Source organism: Phodopus roborovskii, unplaced genomic scaffold, assembly GCF_943737965.1.
Source record: "Phodopus roborovskii unplaced genomic scaffold, PHOROB, whole genome shotgun sequence".
In the NCBI taxonomy this organism is placed as follows: Eukaryota; Metazoa; Chordata; class Mammalia; order Rodentia; family Cricetidae; genus Phodopus; species Phodopus roborovskii.
Window position 1 is genome coordinate 1 of NW_026125861.1, and position 14,135 is coordinate 14,135.

Consider the following 14,135-nt stretch of genomic DNA (forward strand, 5'->3'; position numbering starts at 1 on the left):
TAAACTATTGATTTGAGAAGACACACCATAATTATGATTTTTATCTACAAAATATCTCTTGAGCATGAGCAAGACTAAACAAATGAAATATAATGTAGTAGGGGATATGCTAAATTATTGCTATCTCCTTAAACTTTTCTTTATCAGAGAAACTGGAAATTATGGTTAGCCCTATACACTGGGAAAGAGAGTCACTGTAATTGGGAATGGTTTTCACTTTGTTGTCTTTAAATGGTATAACTACTCAGGAACTGTACTGGGAACTGAGCCAGTTCTATGAGTCTGAGGTAACACAGTAGAGTACTGACTATCTTCCTTTGTAGGTCATGATGTTGTTCTTTATTTTAACATAAAAAGCCTGCAAAAGCATTTTCAAAGTGTCTCTCTGGTGTGATACCCAGGTTTAAAGGTAAATACTGGTGTTAGTAACCTCAATGGATTGTATTATGAAGGATTTAAAAAAACTTCTATATGTAGTTATCTTACTTCTTTACTTCTATTATGGAGTTGTATATTAAATATTGAAAGGAAGTATAATGTTTTTTGGCAAGGTGAATAAAAACATATGAAACACTAAAAAGAAAAATATGAAAAGGGATCTGGACACTGTTTTCTAGACATCTACTAAGTAGTTTTGTCCACTACCTTTTCTCCAAGCTGCCAGCAAGACACTAAGAAAAATAGTAGTAGTGGTGGTCTAAGGTCTAGGTCTCAAGCACTAACCATATAGGTCTCAAGCACTAACCATATATGCAATAGTGGGTTACTGTGTACTAATTTTTAACCTGACATTTAGTAATGAAATATACCAAAATGTAATTTCACTAATAACATTCTTCTGGACACCATGTGTGATTATATCACTTTTTATATGTTTGATGGCATGCCTGGCATCTGTGAAGTTTTGGAAGAGTGTAACATGTAACAAAAGCTTAAAAAAGGATTTTACAAACAAAAGAACACAGACAAGCAAGACTTCTTGAGAGCAGCATTTTTCTCAATTGGGCTCTGTTTTGCTAGAGACAAACAAAAACTTGCTTGGCTCCTTTAAGGTAGGTTTCTTGACTCATCATAGGTGGCAAAAACCCGCACTGCTTTTAAGAAGCTCTGCTAACAATTCAATAGTGTGTATGAATAGCTGGAGAGAGTAACTGGGTATAATGGCACATGCCTTTAATTCCAGCACTCGGGAGGCAGAGGCAAGCAGATCTCTGTGATTTCAAAGTGAACCTGGTAAACAGAGTAAATTCCAGGACAGCCAAAGTTACACAGAGGAACCCTGTCTCAAAAAATGGAAAAAAAGTAGAACTACAAAAAAGGCCACATAATGATGGAAAGCACAGAGAGATTCTTTTTTCTTTTTGAATTTTAAAATTATTTATTTATTATTATATTTTTCAGACATCATCTCATGATATAGCCCTGGTTGGTCTAGAACTCCAAGCTGACCTCAAACTCACAGAGATCCATTTGCCTCTGTCTCTTAAGTGCTAGAATTAAAGGTATCCACCACCACACCTGGCCTAAAAGGGTTCTGTGCTTTAAAAAAATAGAAAAATCAATTCTAGTTTTGTATCAGTATATAGTTGATGTTAAAACTCCTGACATAATGAATAAAACCATCAAACTATAGTCAGCTTTAAAAAGAAATTCCTTTTCAATGAATCTTATGCAGCTGTCTAAATCCCACAGGGCTTTTCCTACATCTTTCTCTCCATTATGAAACAAAGATACATTTTACTTTAGCATAGGCATACTCTCTTATTAATAAAAATTCACTTTGCATATCTTGCTTACAAATATTCCTATCTACCATACTGTTCTTTTTTTTATTTTTATATAACCAAGTCCATTTAAATGAAAACAAACATTTATAGACAATATTTGGGAATTTGGGCGTTGTTCTTTCCAAACTACTTCCTCCTGGTAAGGGACACTGTCATGGGGGATTCGAAGAAGATTCAGAAATCCTGGCTGTAGTCTGTCAGGCTGCTTTGTCCAGCTGTTTTGAATGTAGGATCACCTGGTACTCTGTTTCAGGCGGTCTGGCTTGATCAAACCACATTAGTCTGGAAGGAATCCACATCTTTTCATTTTCTGTGGAAACAAAAATAGTAATCCTTTTCCCCAGTAACTTGTCCTTGAACTTAAATTTTGGAGTCAAAGCATTTTTTTTATTTAATGCCCCTAATACAAAGTCACCCACATTCGTAAAAGAAACACTACTAAAACTCAAAGCTCATATAAAACCTCACACACTTATAGTGGGAGACTTCAATACACCACTCTCAACACTAGACAGGACCACAAATCAGAAACTCAACAAAGAAACAAAAGAATTAACAGAAGTTATGCCTCAACTGGGGTTAACAGACATCTATAGAACATTCCATCCAAAGACAAAAGAATATACCTTCTTCTCTGCTCCACATGGAACCTTCTCTAAAATCGACCACATACTAGGTGACATAACAAACATCAACAGATACAAGAGAATAGGAATAATAGTCCCCTGTATCTTATCAGACCACCATGCTTTAAAATTGGAATTCAACAACAACACAAATAGCAGAAAACCTGCAAACTCATGGAAACTGAACAATGTGCAATTGCACCACTCCTGGGTCAAAGAAGAAATAAAGAAATTAAAGACTTTCTAATATTCAACGAGAATCAGGATACAACACAACTGAACATATGGGACACCTTGAAAGCAGTGCTACGAGGGACGTTCATTGCACAAAGTGCCCATATGAAGAAAACAGAGGGTAATCACATAAAAGAATTAACAGCGCAACTGAAAGCCTTAGAACAGAGAGAAGCGAATTCACCCCGTCAGAGTAGAGGCCAGGAAATAATCAACTTGAGGGCTGAAATCAACAAAATAGAAACCAGGAAAACAATACAAAAAATCAATGCAACGAAGAGTTGGTTTTTTGAGAAAATCAACAAGATAGACAAAACTTTATCCAAATTAACGAAAAAGCAGAGACAGAACATGTAAATTAACAAAATCAGAAACGAAAAGGGGAACATAACAACAGACACAGAGGCAATCCAGACAATTTTCAGGTCATACTTTGAAAATCTGTATTCCACAAAAATTGAAAATTCAAAGGAAATGGACAAATTTCTGGATAACTGTCACTTACCAAAATTAAATCAAGAACAGACAAACAACTTAAATAGACCCATAACCTGCAATGAAATAGAAGCAGTCATAAAAAGCCTTCCAACCAAAAAAAGTCCAGGGCCAGATGGATTCAATGCAGAATTCTACCAGACATTCAAGGAAGAACTAATACCACTACTCCTCAAACTGTGCCACAAGATAGAAACAGAAGGTTCATTGACAAACTCTTTTAATAAGGCCACAATAACTTGGTACCCATGCCTCACAAAGACACGACTAAGAAAGAAAACTACAGACCAATATCCCTGATGAACATCGATGCAAAAATACTCAATAAAATACTGGCAAACCAAATTTAAGAATACATCAGAGAAATCATCCACCATGACCAAGTAGGCTACATCCCTGGAATGCAGGGATGGTTTAACATACGGAAATCTATCAATGTGATCCACCATATAAACAAACAGAAAAAGAAAAGCATGTGATTATCTCCCTAGATGCAGAAAAAGCCTTCGACAAAATTCAACACCCTTTCATGATAAAGGTCTTGGAGAGGTCAGGGAAAACAGGAACATATCTAAACATAATAAGAGCAATATACAGCAAACCAACTGCCAACATCAAACTGAATGGAGAGAAACTTAAGCCAATTCCTCTAAAATCAGGAACAAGACAAGGCTGCCCTCTCTCTCCATATCTCTTCAATATCGTACTAGAAGTTCTAGCTAATGCTATAAGAAAACAAAAGGAGATCAAGGGGATCCAAATTGGAAAGGAAGAAGTCAAACTGTCTCTATTTGCAGATGATATGATAGTTTACATAAGCGACCCAATAATCTCTACCAGGGAACTCCTACAGCTGATAAACACCTTCAGCAAACTAGCAGGATACAAGATAAACTCTAAAAATCAGTAGCCCTACTTTTTTCAGACAACAAAGAGAGATTCTTGATACTGTATGTTATTTTGTTGTCTTTAAATTGTTTCACTGCTGAGGAAATAGCAACAACTGTTAAAAAGAAATGCTGCTGAATTAATCCAATTTATATATTTTGAAAATGCTTTGACTTCCAATTTTAAATCTAAGGACAGGTTACTGGGGGAAAGAATTTCTATTTTTGTATCCACAGAAAATAAAAAGTGTGGATTTCTTCCAGACTAACATGGTTTGACCAAGCAAGACCCCCTGAAACAGTGTCCCAGGTGATCCAACATTCAAAACAGCTGGGAGAAGGCAGGCTTGCAGAACACTAAAGCCATGATTTCTTCATCTTCTTAGGATCCCCATGACAGCACCCCCTATCAGCCAGAAGCAGTTTTAAAGAAAGACACCCAAATTTCCAAATATTATTTATAAATGTTTGTTTTCATTTAAATGGGGTTGGTTATAAATGGTTAATAATCACAACCAATCTCTTTAAATGTAAAAAGGAGATTATGGTATAGAAATATATACTTTGTTTTGGAATGGATTTTCTGTTATTGATACAAATTTAAGGTAAATTTTGTGATAAGTATATTTCTCTTACTGTTTAGGTATTGTGTTTGTATAGCTCATTTAGAAATGTAATGTATAATTTAACACAGATTATTGTTAGTTACCTATGATAGTCAAAACTTAGAGTTAAGTTAGGTAGGATTTCTAGATGTACAGAGATGTGTTTGAGATGAATAGACAAACTTCAAACCTTTCAAAGACCTATAGAATATGGCATTTAAAGTGGTTTAGGGTTTTTCTTGACAGTGAGACATAACTGCTGCCGGTAACACCACCTGGGTCAGAAAGGAAGATGGACATCGAAGAAACTCGTTATGGAGTTTACCTTCAATATGGCAAGGCTAGCCATTTGTGCAAGATATTGCTCTTGTCTGGACTGTTTGACTTTATGTTCTATAAACTGGACATGCAGGACTCACATGAAAGTGACTGCTGATACAAGACAGGCATTGCTACAGGGTTCCTGCTTCAATGAAGAGTTTGCCACACAGTCTGCAGCACACAGAGGAAAGTGACTGAAAACTGCCAATATAGGTGGACAGTTTAAGGTTTCATGCTTTGCTGAGGAGTCTGCCAGACACACTGGCCAATAGGCTGAAGATGAAACATTACAGAAGAACTTTGGGTGACTGACCAGGTTAGTTGTTTTTGTCAATTTTAGAGTATATATATTTTCCTTCTGTGGTCTTTGACAGAGTGGAAGACAGGTATTTATAGTTATAGTTTTCCTTAGTTAGGATTAAAGTAAACTACATATAGGACTTTAGACTCACAAAAATAGGATAGATGATAAAAAAATTTCTTTAAATCACACTAAATATTAATGAACTAAGTATTGTTAAGTATAATTCTTATTTGATAACATTTTCTTATATATTTTGCTATGTTAGGGTTAAAACCCTTTTTATTTTAGACAGAAAAGGGGATGATGGGAGTTGTCATTCTGTAAATATGTTTCTCTTATTGGTTAATGAATAAAGCACTATTGGCCAATAGGATAGCAAGATAGGTGGGACTAGGATATAAGAAGGATTTGGGAAGTAGGAGGGAGGAGTGTCAACATGTAAGACCAGGAAAACAGAGGCTTGGACTTCTCTCAGGTAAGATGGGACCGCGTTGAAATACTTATATTAATAGAAATGGGTTAGTATTTAAGACAGAGCTAGTCGATAAGAAACTAGTAACTGGCCAACAGCATTATATCTGATACAGTGTCTCTGTGTGTTATTTGGGGCTGGCACAGCTGTGGGACCAGGCTGGCAGTAAAACATACTCATAACACACTTATCTGTGGACATAAGGACTATTGAGGATGAAGTTAGCAATTTTCCTGGGCAAGTAAAGTAGTAGTAGGTTCTTCTCTAAGCCTCACTAACTTCATTACTTACTTAAGTTTCCAGTACTAGGCATTTGTCTCTTGTTTAGAAGGTTTTAAATTCAATTAGAGGGTTGTTGCTTACCATGAAGATATGAGCATCCTGTTTCAACCTTAGGGATATCTTTCCATATTGAGCATCCTCCTGGTTCATAAGCATCATAGCTGAGTAAGACTGTTGATTACTTGCCCCTTTTGGCAGCCTACATATTATTTTCTGTTACTTTGAAAGCTATACTGCAGAAAGGTGGCTTTCAAGTTAGATTAAACTAAATTACCTGGGTCCTATGTTCAAAGTGTATGAGGTCTTTAAAAATAGGGACTTACCTTCAATACCTCAAAAGCAATAATGATAGTGATATTTTTTTCAGGAGTCTCTTACCCTTCCCTGCCCAACAGCTTGAAATGTGATTTCTCATGTTTAGTCCTTGGTATCTGTTGGATGGTCTATAGCACTTGGAGGAAGCTCTGTCAGCCTAAGCTGTTCACTTAAGACTTGTATTTTCATATTCTTCTAACAGAGGCAATAAGTGTATAGACAAAAGGATATTAAAGTGAAATATTAAGGATTAGCAAGAAATCATTTTGTGGTTAAAAGAAGCCTAGATGGAGAGGACATCTGTCCAGGAATAATCAAAACACACTGAAATGGATCTCTTAGCTTAGTATTCTCATGAGTAGGTCATGCCACAATATATGGTATGGAGTGATTTTTCACCGTGTATGTTGGGAGATTAATTTTATGGTTTATAAATCACCTGTTGGGTTTAAAGCTCTCTCTGAAGCACTACCATATTAATTCATTTAACTACAGAATGATAAATAAAAATCTGGAAAACAATAGACTGATGGATGTTTATTCGGGGAGAAATCACTTACACCAGAAACAGATTACCACAGCAGGTTACCTTCCCAAGGATGCCTCCTGATGCTTTTGTCTCCAACCAGGAAGTAAGAGAATGAGCTGGGGTTCAGGACCCCAGACCTAGTCCCCCCAGATCATACTCAAAATTGTCATCATGGCCCAATGTACATGGTCACTGGAACAGATGTGGGCAGGGTTGATATCTACTACAATCCCCTTTAAGTGTAAAGAAAAGATTTAGGCTTGATACAAAACTATATACAAAGACAGTAAATGTCAAATATGCTCTAGGAAAAAGAAAGTTAAGAAATACAAACTTAAGACCTATTGCCAGTGAGGTAACAAGAGCAAATGGCACGAACTACATATCCAATCCTGGGCTGAAGGCATAACAGAGATTAATATAGAGTTGTCCTAAGCTGGAAAGCTTAAGTTTTATACCAAATATTTCTACCTAGGAATAGAGAACAATAATTGTGATAGTCTAATCGTCAACTTTATCAAAGACCTGAGAAGAAAGATAACAAAACTAGGGTAGGCAGGAAGTGCAGGCAAGCAGCTTCCTAAAGGTGCAGCAAAGACAGAAACAGCAGGATACCTGGACAGTCACCTAAAGTCTCGCAGCAACATGAGGGCAACCAGTTTTGGCTAAGGCCTGGAATAAATGACAGACCACTACAAAAGAATGGAAGTAGAAAGGATAGCTTACCCTGACTTGGCAAGGTTCAGCAGTCTTCTATGTTTGTCTCCTGCAAGCACTATAGGGTAGCATGTCCAAATCAGTGGTCAAGGTGGGGGCAGTTCTTTGCTCAAAAGGCCATTAGCCAAGGGTAGGATGGACTCCAGAAGGAGTGACATCAGGACCCAACATATTCTCAGGAAAAGCTCTGTGCAGTCAGGAGCAATATTGTCTCATGTCAACGAAATACTAATGTTAAAACATCTAAATGTCATGTTCTGCAGGTCTATGAAGTGCTTGAAGATCAAACATCTATGTCTGCGTTATCTAATAGGTATAAGTGAAGATAATCTGTATATGAATGGTTAAATTTTCCCTAAGTAATTAGCAAGGACAATGATTTTAGCAATATAACTATATAAATATATAGTAAATCTCTGGTGTGTGTGTGTGTAAATCTCTAAAACATAGAATTGAAATGTCTTGACCAGAGGTAGAACTATATAGTGCAACACGATAAAAAATATTCTAAATTGTATCAATATACAAAATGTCTTCAACATATGTAAAAGTATACATATATAGAATATGATATATTGTGCACAAACATTGTAAACAAAAAGATCATCTTACACAGTGTGAAAAAATACAATATATAAATCATCTGAGAAAGGAATAAAAACTTAAGTTTACATAAGTTACAACATATAAGAATCTATAACAATATAAGGTGTATAAAACTAATTACTAAGATAATTCACAAGAAGATGAGTTAATCTACCTATATCCCATCTAAACCATACCTTTCCCATCCATACCCCATACTTATCTAAAATAGATACCCAAGTCTGAGTATCACCTTCCATACCCAACCCTAAGTAACTAAAACCAACCCTATGCAGATGAATATTATCCCTTAATGCCAACTGATTACTTCCTGCTGAAATGGAACAATGATGACTACATGGGATCCTGTAGGAAAAAATTAAGGCAACAGAATTTTTTGAGGAGACTATCTGTAACATTTGGTTGGCAAGGTGTAATAAGAAGGTGCACTGTTTCTGCTAGCTAGTCTGGAGTTGTCTCAAGCATTACAGTGCCAATCCGGTTTTAGGGTAATGTTTGTAGTCTAGATGCATCAGGTTGAATCATGTGGAATCAATGAGGTGGAGCCCCATCTTCTTTCCAGAGGGTTCAAAGATTGCTGTTAAGAATTGTTATTGTTCCTTGTGGAAAACTTAAACATCAATATCAACATAAAATTTTCAACTTTTATAGGTATGCATATTGGGAAAGGCAACATTAAGCATGAAAGTAAGTATGAGGGAAATTAGGATTTCAGAGAGAAAACCAAGTTTAGACTTATGACAGTCCCTATATTTTGTTTTCTTCTGTATTATACCAACAGGCTTCTTGATATAAGGCCCAAACTCTGAATTTTATTTTAACAACATGCCTGAATTTAGAGGAGGAAAGCCAAATCCAACTCCAAAGCTAGCATTGTTTTACATTAATTGGGACTACAAGTGTCTTAATTTACCTTTAAAAATCAAGTCGGAGATCTTTTCTGTGTCTGGTTTTAGTTTTTTTATTCTGTTTATGTGGTAGAAATATGCATTCTAATATGGTATCTTTCCTCTGCATCAAAATTCCCAAAGGATATTCTGTAGATGGTAATATATCCAGAATACAGTCTAGTGTTGGATCCCCATGGTCTGCATGTGCTTCTTGTATCATCTTTTCTACCCATTCTAATTCCTTTTCTGCTTCAGCTGATAGTATTCCCGGGCTATTTAAGTCCTTGTCCCCTTTTAGTGTAATTTTCTAGCTTTTTAAATCATACCCTTCTACTCCAATAATGGTCTGTAGTTGAGAAATCTCTCCTAGTAATTTTTGAAGATCATTAAGAGTCTGGTAATGATCTTTCCTGATCTGTACTTTTTGTGGTCTAATTTTCTATAGACCTATTTTATGTCACAAGTAACTGATAGACTCTCCTCTTTGTATGGGGGGAGGCAGTTTGTAATCCCCAGTGAGGTAAAATTTCCTTTACTTCCTCAAACATTTTTTCTAATATTTCTATTTTAGAATCAGCCAACAGTATATCATCCATGTAATGATAAATTATGGATTGTAGGAACTGTTTAGAAATTATTTCCAAAGGTTTTTGCACAAAGTATTGGCACATGGTGGGGCTATTTACTGTTCCCTGTGGCAAAACCTTCCATTGATATCTCTTGACCAGCTAAGAATTGCTGTAATTAGGTACCATTAAGGCAAGTTTTTCTTTATCTTTTTCTTGTGAAGGTATAGTGAAGAAGCAATCTTTTAAATCATTAACTATATTAGGGTATTCTTTTTTAAAATTAAATATATTCTCTGACAATTCCATAGCTGTATACAATGTATTCTTATCACACTCACTCCCAGCCTCTTACCCCCTTCCACTCTTATTGACCTCCCTTTTCTCCAAGGCCCCCTCTTACTTAGATTTTTACCTTTTTGTTATGGGACCCACTGAATTTTTTGCTTTGGGACCCACTTTTACAGTAACACATTCGGGAGAGCAGAGTCCTCCTGGTATAACTGTCTCTTAAAGAGCCTCATCTTAATCATTATTTGCTACTGATGTGTAGGTAAACTGGTATGACCACTAAGGAAGTCAGTATTGGGGATACTACAAAAACCAGGAATGGAATATGATCCAGCTATACTATTCATGGACATGTACCCAAAGGACTTGATATCTTGTCACAGAGATATTTCATATCTAAGTTCACTGCTGCTGTGTTCACATTAGCTAGTATTGTAGGAATTTAGCAGAGTTGCTACTGTATCCGGGGTAGGTATTAGATTGAATGACCTTTTTTTTTTTTTTTTTTTTTCTTCTTCTTCTTCTTCTTTTGAAGTACTTTGCCCTTGAAGAATCCTTGTGGAAAACAGTGATTGTTTTCCATGATTTGTAGAATTGTTTTGCTGAAGAGGCATTGTAACCATCCCATGGCTTTGGTCACATAGACACCTCAGGCACTTAATAGGGATTCTTTAGGTATCCAAGAAGGCAAGGACATTCCAGGCTATAGAGAGCCCATTGGCTGGATTACTTTATTAATGACTCTCAGGTCTGTAAACATTTTCCATTTTCCAGATTTCTTTTTGATAACAAATATAGGATAATTCCAAGTGCTGGTAGATTCTTTGATATGGCCAGCATTTAGCTGTTCTTGAAACAACTTTTCTAACTTCTCAGAGGTCATAGGTCATTGCCCTACCCAGACAGTTTCATCTGTTAACCATTTTAAGGGTAGGGCTTTTGGTTCCTCTGTTAGTTTGGCACTTGTATTCTGTTTTTGTACAGCCTGGTTATTTGGTGTCTGTCTTGTGTAGTAATTTACAATATTTTTTCTATAACTATGAGTTCTTTTCTGGTTCATATATCTAATACTGGAGGAATGTTAATCTGTGTATTCCATTGGTGTAGTAGATCATAGCCCCATAAATTTATTGTTATATCAGCCTTGTATGGTCTCAACCTTCCTTTCCGTCCTTCTGGTCTTTACATTCAACCCATCGCATGATCTGTTTTACCTGAGATAGTGTTCCAATCCCTAAGAATTGGACATTTACCTCTTCCAGGGGCCATCTTGGAGGCCAAGACTTTTGAGTTATAATAGTCACATCAGCACCTATGTCACAGATTCCCTCAATCAACTGTTTTATTATTTGTACACTTAGTGTAGGTCTTTGATCATTTATAGAAGTTTGTCAAAATATATGTTTTATGTTTCTTCCATTTATAATTGATTCATCTCCCATAGCTAATCTGTCAGCCAGAGTGATATGACGTTTTTACAATAGGCACTGACTTTTCTAATTGTCCTGGAATATTCTGACTACCTTTGACATGGGAGGCTTAGGCTGGTCTTCCCTGACCCTGAAGGGTATAGAAAATTTTAAATCTCTTTCATGCCCTATTACCTGTACCTCTTCTTCTAGTGTATCAGATTGAAAGTCTCCTCAAGCCTACAATCTATTCACCATTGTTTATTTGAGTGTTTGAATTTCTTGAAGTACATAATTTTCCAAAGACTTCATTGAATCAGTCAGTTTCTTCTTTTCTCCCACTATGAATGATTGTATGCATTTAATCTTCTCATCCTTAGATATTATCTGAATAGCATGTAAACTGCCTTCCAGAAACAATGTTCTATCTGTGAGCTTGCTGTTATCCTTAGGCATGGAACAGATTCTGCCAGTTTTTCCATCTGATGTTCCTTCTATCACTGTATGGTACTAATATTATATCTATCGTGAATGTAAAGAACCTAATAAAGAAACAAGCATGTACAATATTATAGAAGTTCTAAAACTAAGATTTTAATATGTCTTTCTGATAGCAGAAACATTTTCCATTGATTCAGGTTGCAAATGAAAGACTTAAAAAAGCAATAACCCAGACTGTATAGTCTTGTATGTTTGTGTTTTGAAACAGGGTTTCTCTGTATTGCTTTGAAGCCTGCAATTGAACTTGCTGTGTAGGCTAGACTTGCCTTGACCTCAGAAACATCTCCCTCCTTCTGCTTCCTGAATGCTGGCATTAAATATGTGTGCCACCACTGCCTGGCCAGACTATATAGCCTTGTCATGGGTTATTTAAAAAGTATAGTAATTATGGTTAATAAACTGTAAAACTACCATTTCCCAACCCCGATTCTATTTTCTCTCATTGTACCTCCCTTCTTCTAATATGCCCTCTTCCCATTGCAGCCAAAGGTACAATCATCAAAGATAGAAATAGGAAAGACCCTTGCCAATCAGCTCTCCCTCTTCCCCCGGGACTGGGTATGTCATATCTTTGACTTTGAAATCACTTCCCATAATGAGTTTTGCCAAAGAACAGACAAAAAGAATTGTATCTTATTCTTAGCACATATTCTCAGCATGCCTTTTAATGACTCCTGTGGAACTGGTTCCAAGCATGCTGTGTTTCTGTCTATACAGAACATTAGCAAACACAAACAAACATTTCTCTACAATGGTTTCAAATTAACAAGATAATGTTGAATACATTTCTACTCTCTTGTTATAGAAAGCTAAAATATGTATTTACTTTTTTTTTTTTTTTTTTTTTTTTTGAAGCTACCAAAAATTTCAGACTATCTGTTTTGGCTACATTTAAACAAAGAACCCCAGTTCACATACTGTGTAGATTTGAGCACTGGCCTGAAAGTATTTTCATCTACTTCTTGGAGGTGTCAGTAAGACTGATGAAAGTATTTTTATTTCATCTGTTGGCAGCCCATTCCCACGTCCAATGTGCTCGTACAAAATTTCTGCGATGAAAAGCCAGCACAGGGTGTTAGAAGCAATAAAAGGCAAACCAAATTTAATCTCAGTATTTTTGTGGGTACTTTTAAGGAAAAATAAATGTCACAATGCTGCCTGCAAGATGCTACCACTTAACACTGCCAGCTTCCCATTCCAGGATGGCTTCTCACTAAACTTCAGTGCCACTGAGCTTTTTGGAAGGAAGAATTGTTCACACACTTGATGGCTTATAAACAAATGAAGACCAAATCTTGCAATAGCTACAGATTGTGCTGAATTTCTGATTTTGTAGAACACTGCCACATGTGAAGTCTGCTATAGACCACATAATAATCATTTATACTCAGCCAAAAGGTAGGGTAGGAAGAATAGAATTATGTTTGGAAAAAAATCTCATTTGAACTAGCAACCACTAACATTTTATAAGACTACCTGACAGAAAGACTAGGCGTTCATGCTCTGTTTGAAAACGTAAGTTAGAGAGTCAAGTCCATCTTTTAAAATGTTCAAAAGTGTATATTAGAGGCCATTTGTATCTCACAAAGTAATATTCAGTTTTCTCTCACTTTTCCAGCAGGCTTGATTTCAGTGGTCTGTTCATAGATACCAAACATCAAGCATGGGATTTTATAAATTTTTGCATAATTTTCTTAGACTCATTCATCTTCTTTTTTATGTGTAAATGCTCTGCCTGCATGTATGTATAGTACTATGTATGTGCTTGATGCCCCTGAAAGGCAGAACAGAATATGGAATCCCCTGGAACTGCTGTTATGAATAGTTGTAAACCACCATATGAGTGCTCAGAGTCAAACCCAGGTCTTCTGCAAGACTAACAAGTGCTCTTTACTGCTTAGCCATCACTCCAGGCAGGACACCAAAAATCCTACACAGTAAATGAAAAGCATGGTTCCTTTATTACAGGATATTATAGATATGTGATGACCCTGAAGCGCCATATCCCTAGAGTTCTTCCTTCATATATTCTGGATAAATTTCTGAACTATCGCAAGGCTTCCAGAGACAGCTATCAGGCACTGGAGGGAGGAAAGATTTCTATATAGTCTCTAAAATGAGACTCATATTCAGTCATCTATATCCCTGAGTTAAAAATGGAAACAGCAAAATTTCTGTGCCAGTTAAAATACCCAGAATTTTTTTCCCAGAATGTAGAGCAAAGTAGTGCTTAAAGGAGTTTGTGGCTGCTTGAGTTCTTGACATAAATGGATAAGACATGAAAGCCAAGTCTGCGTG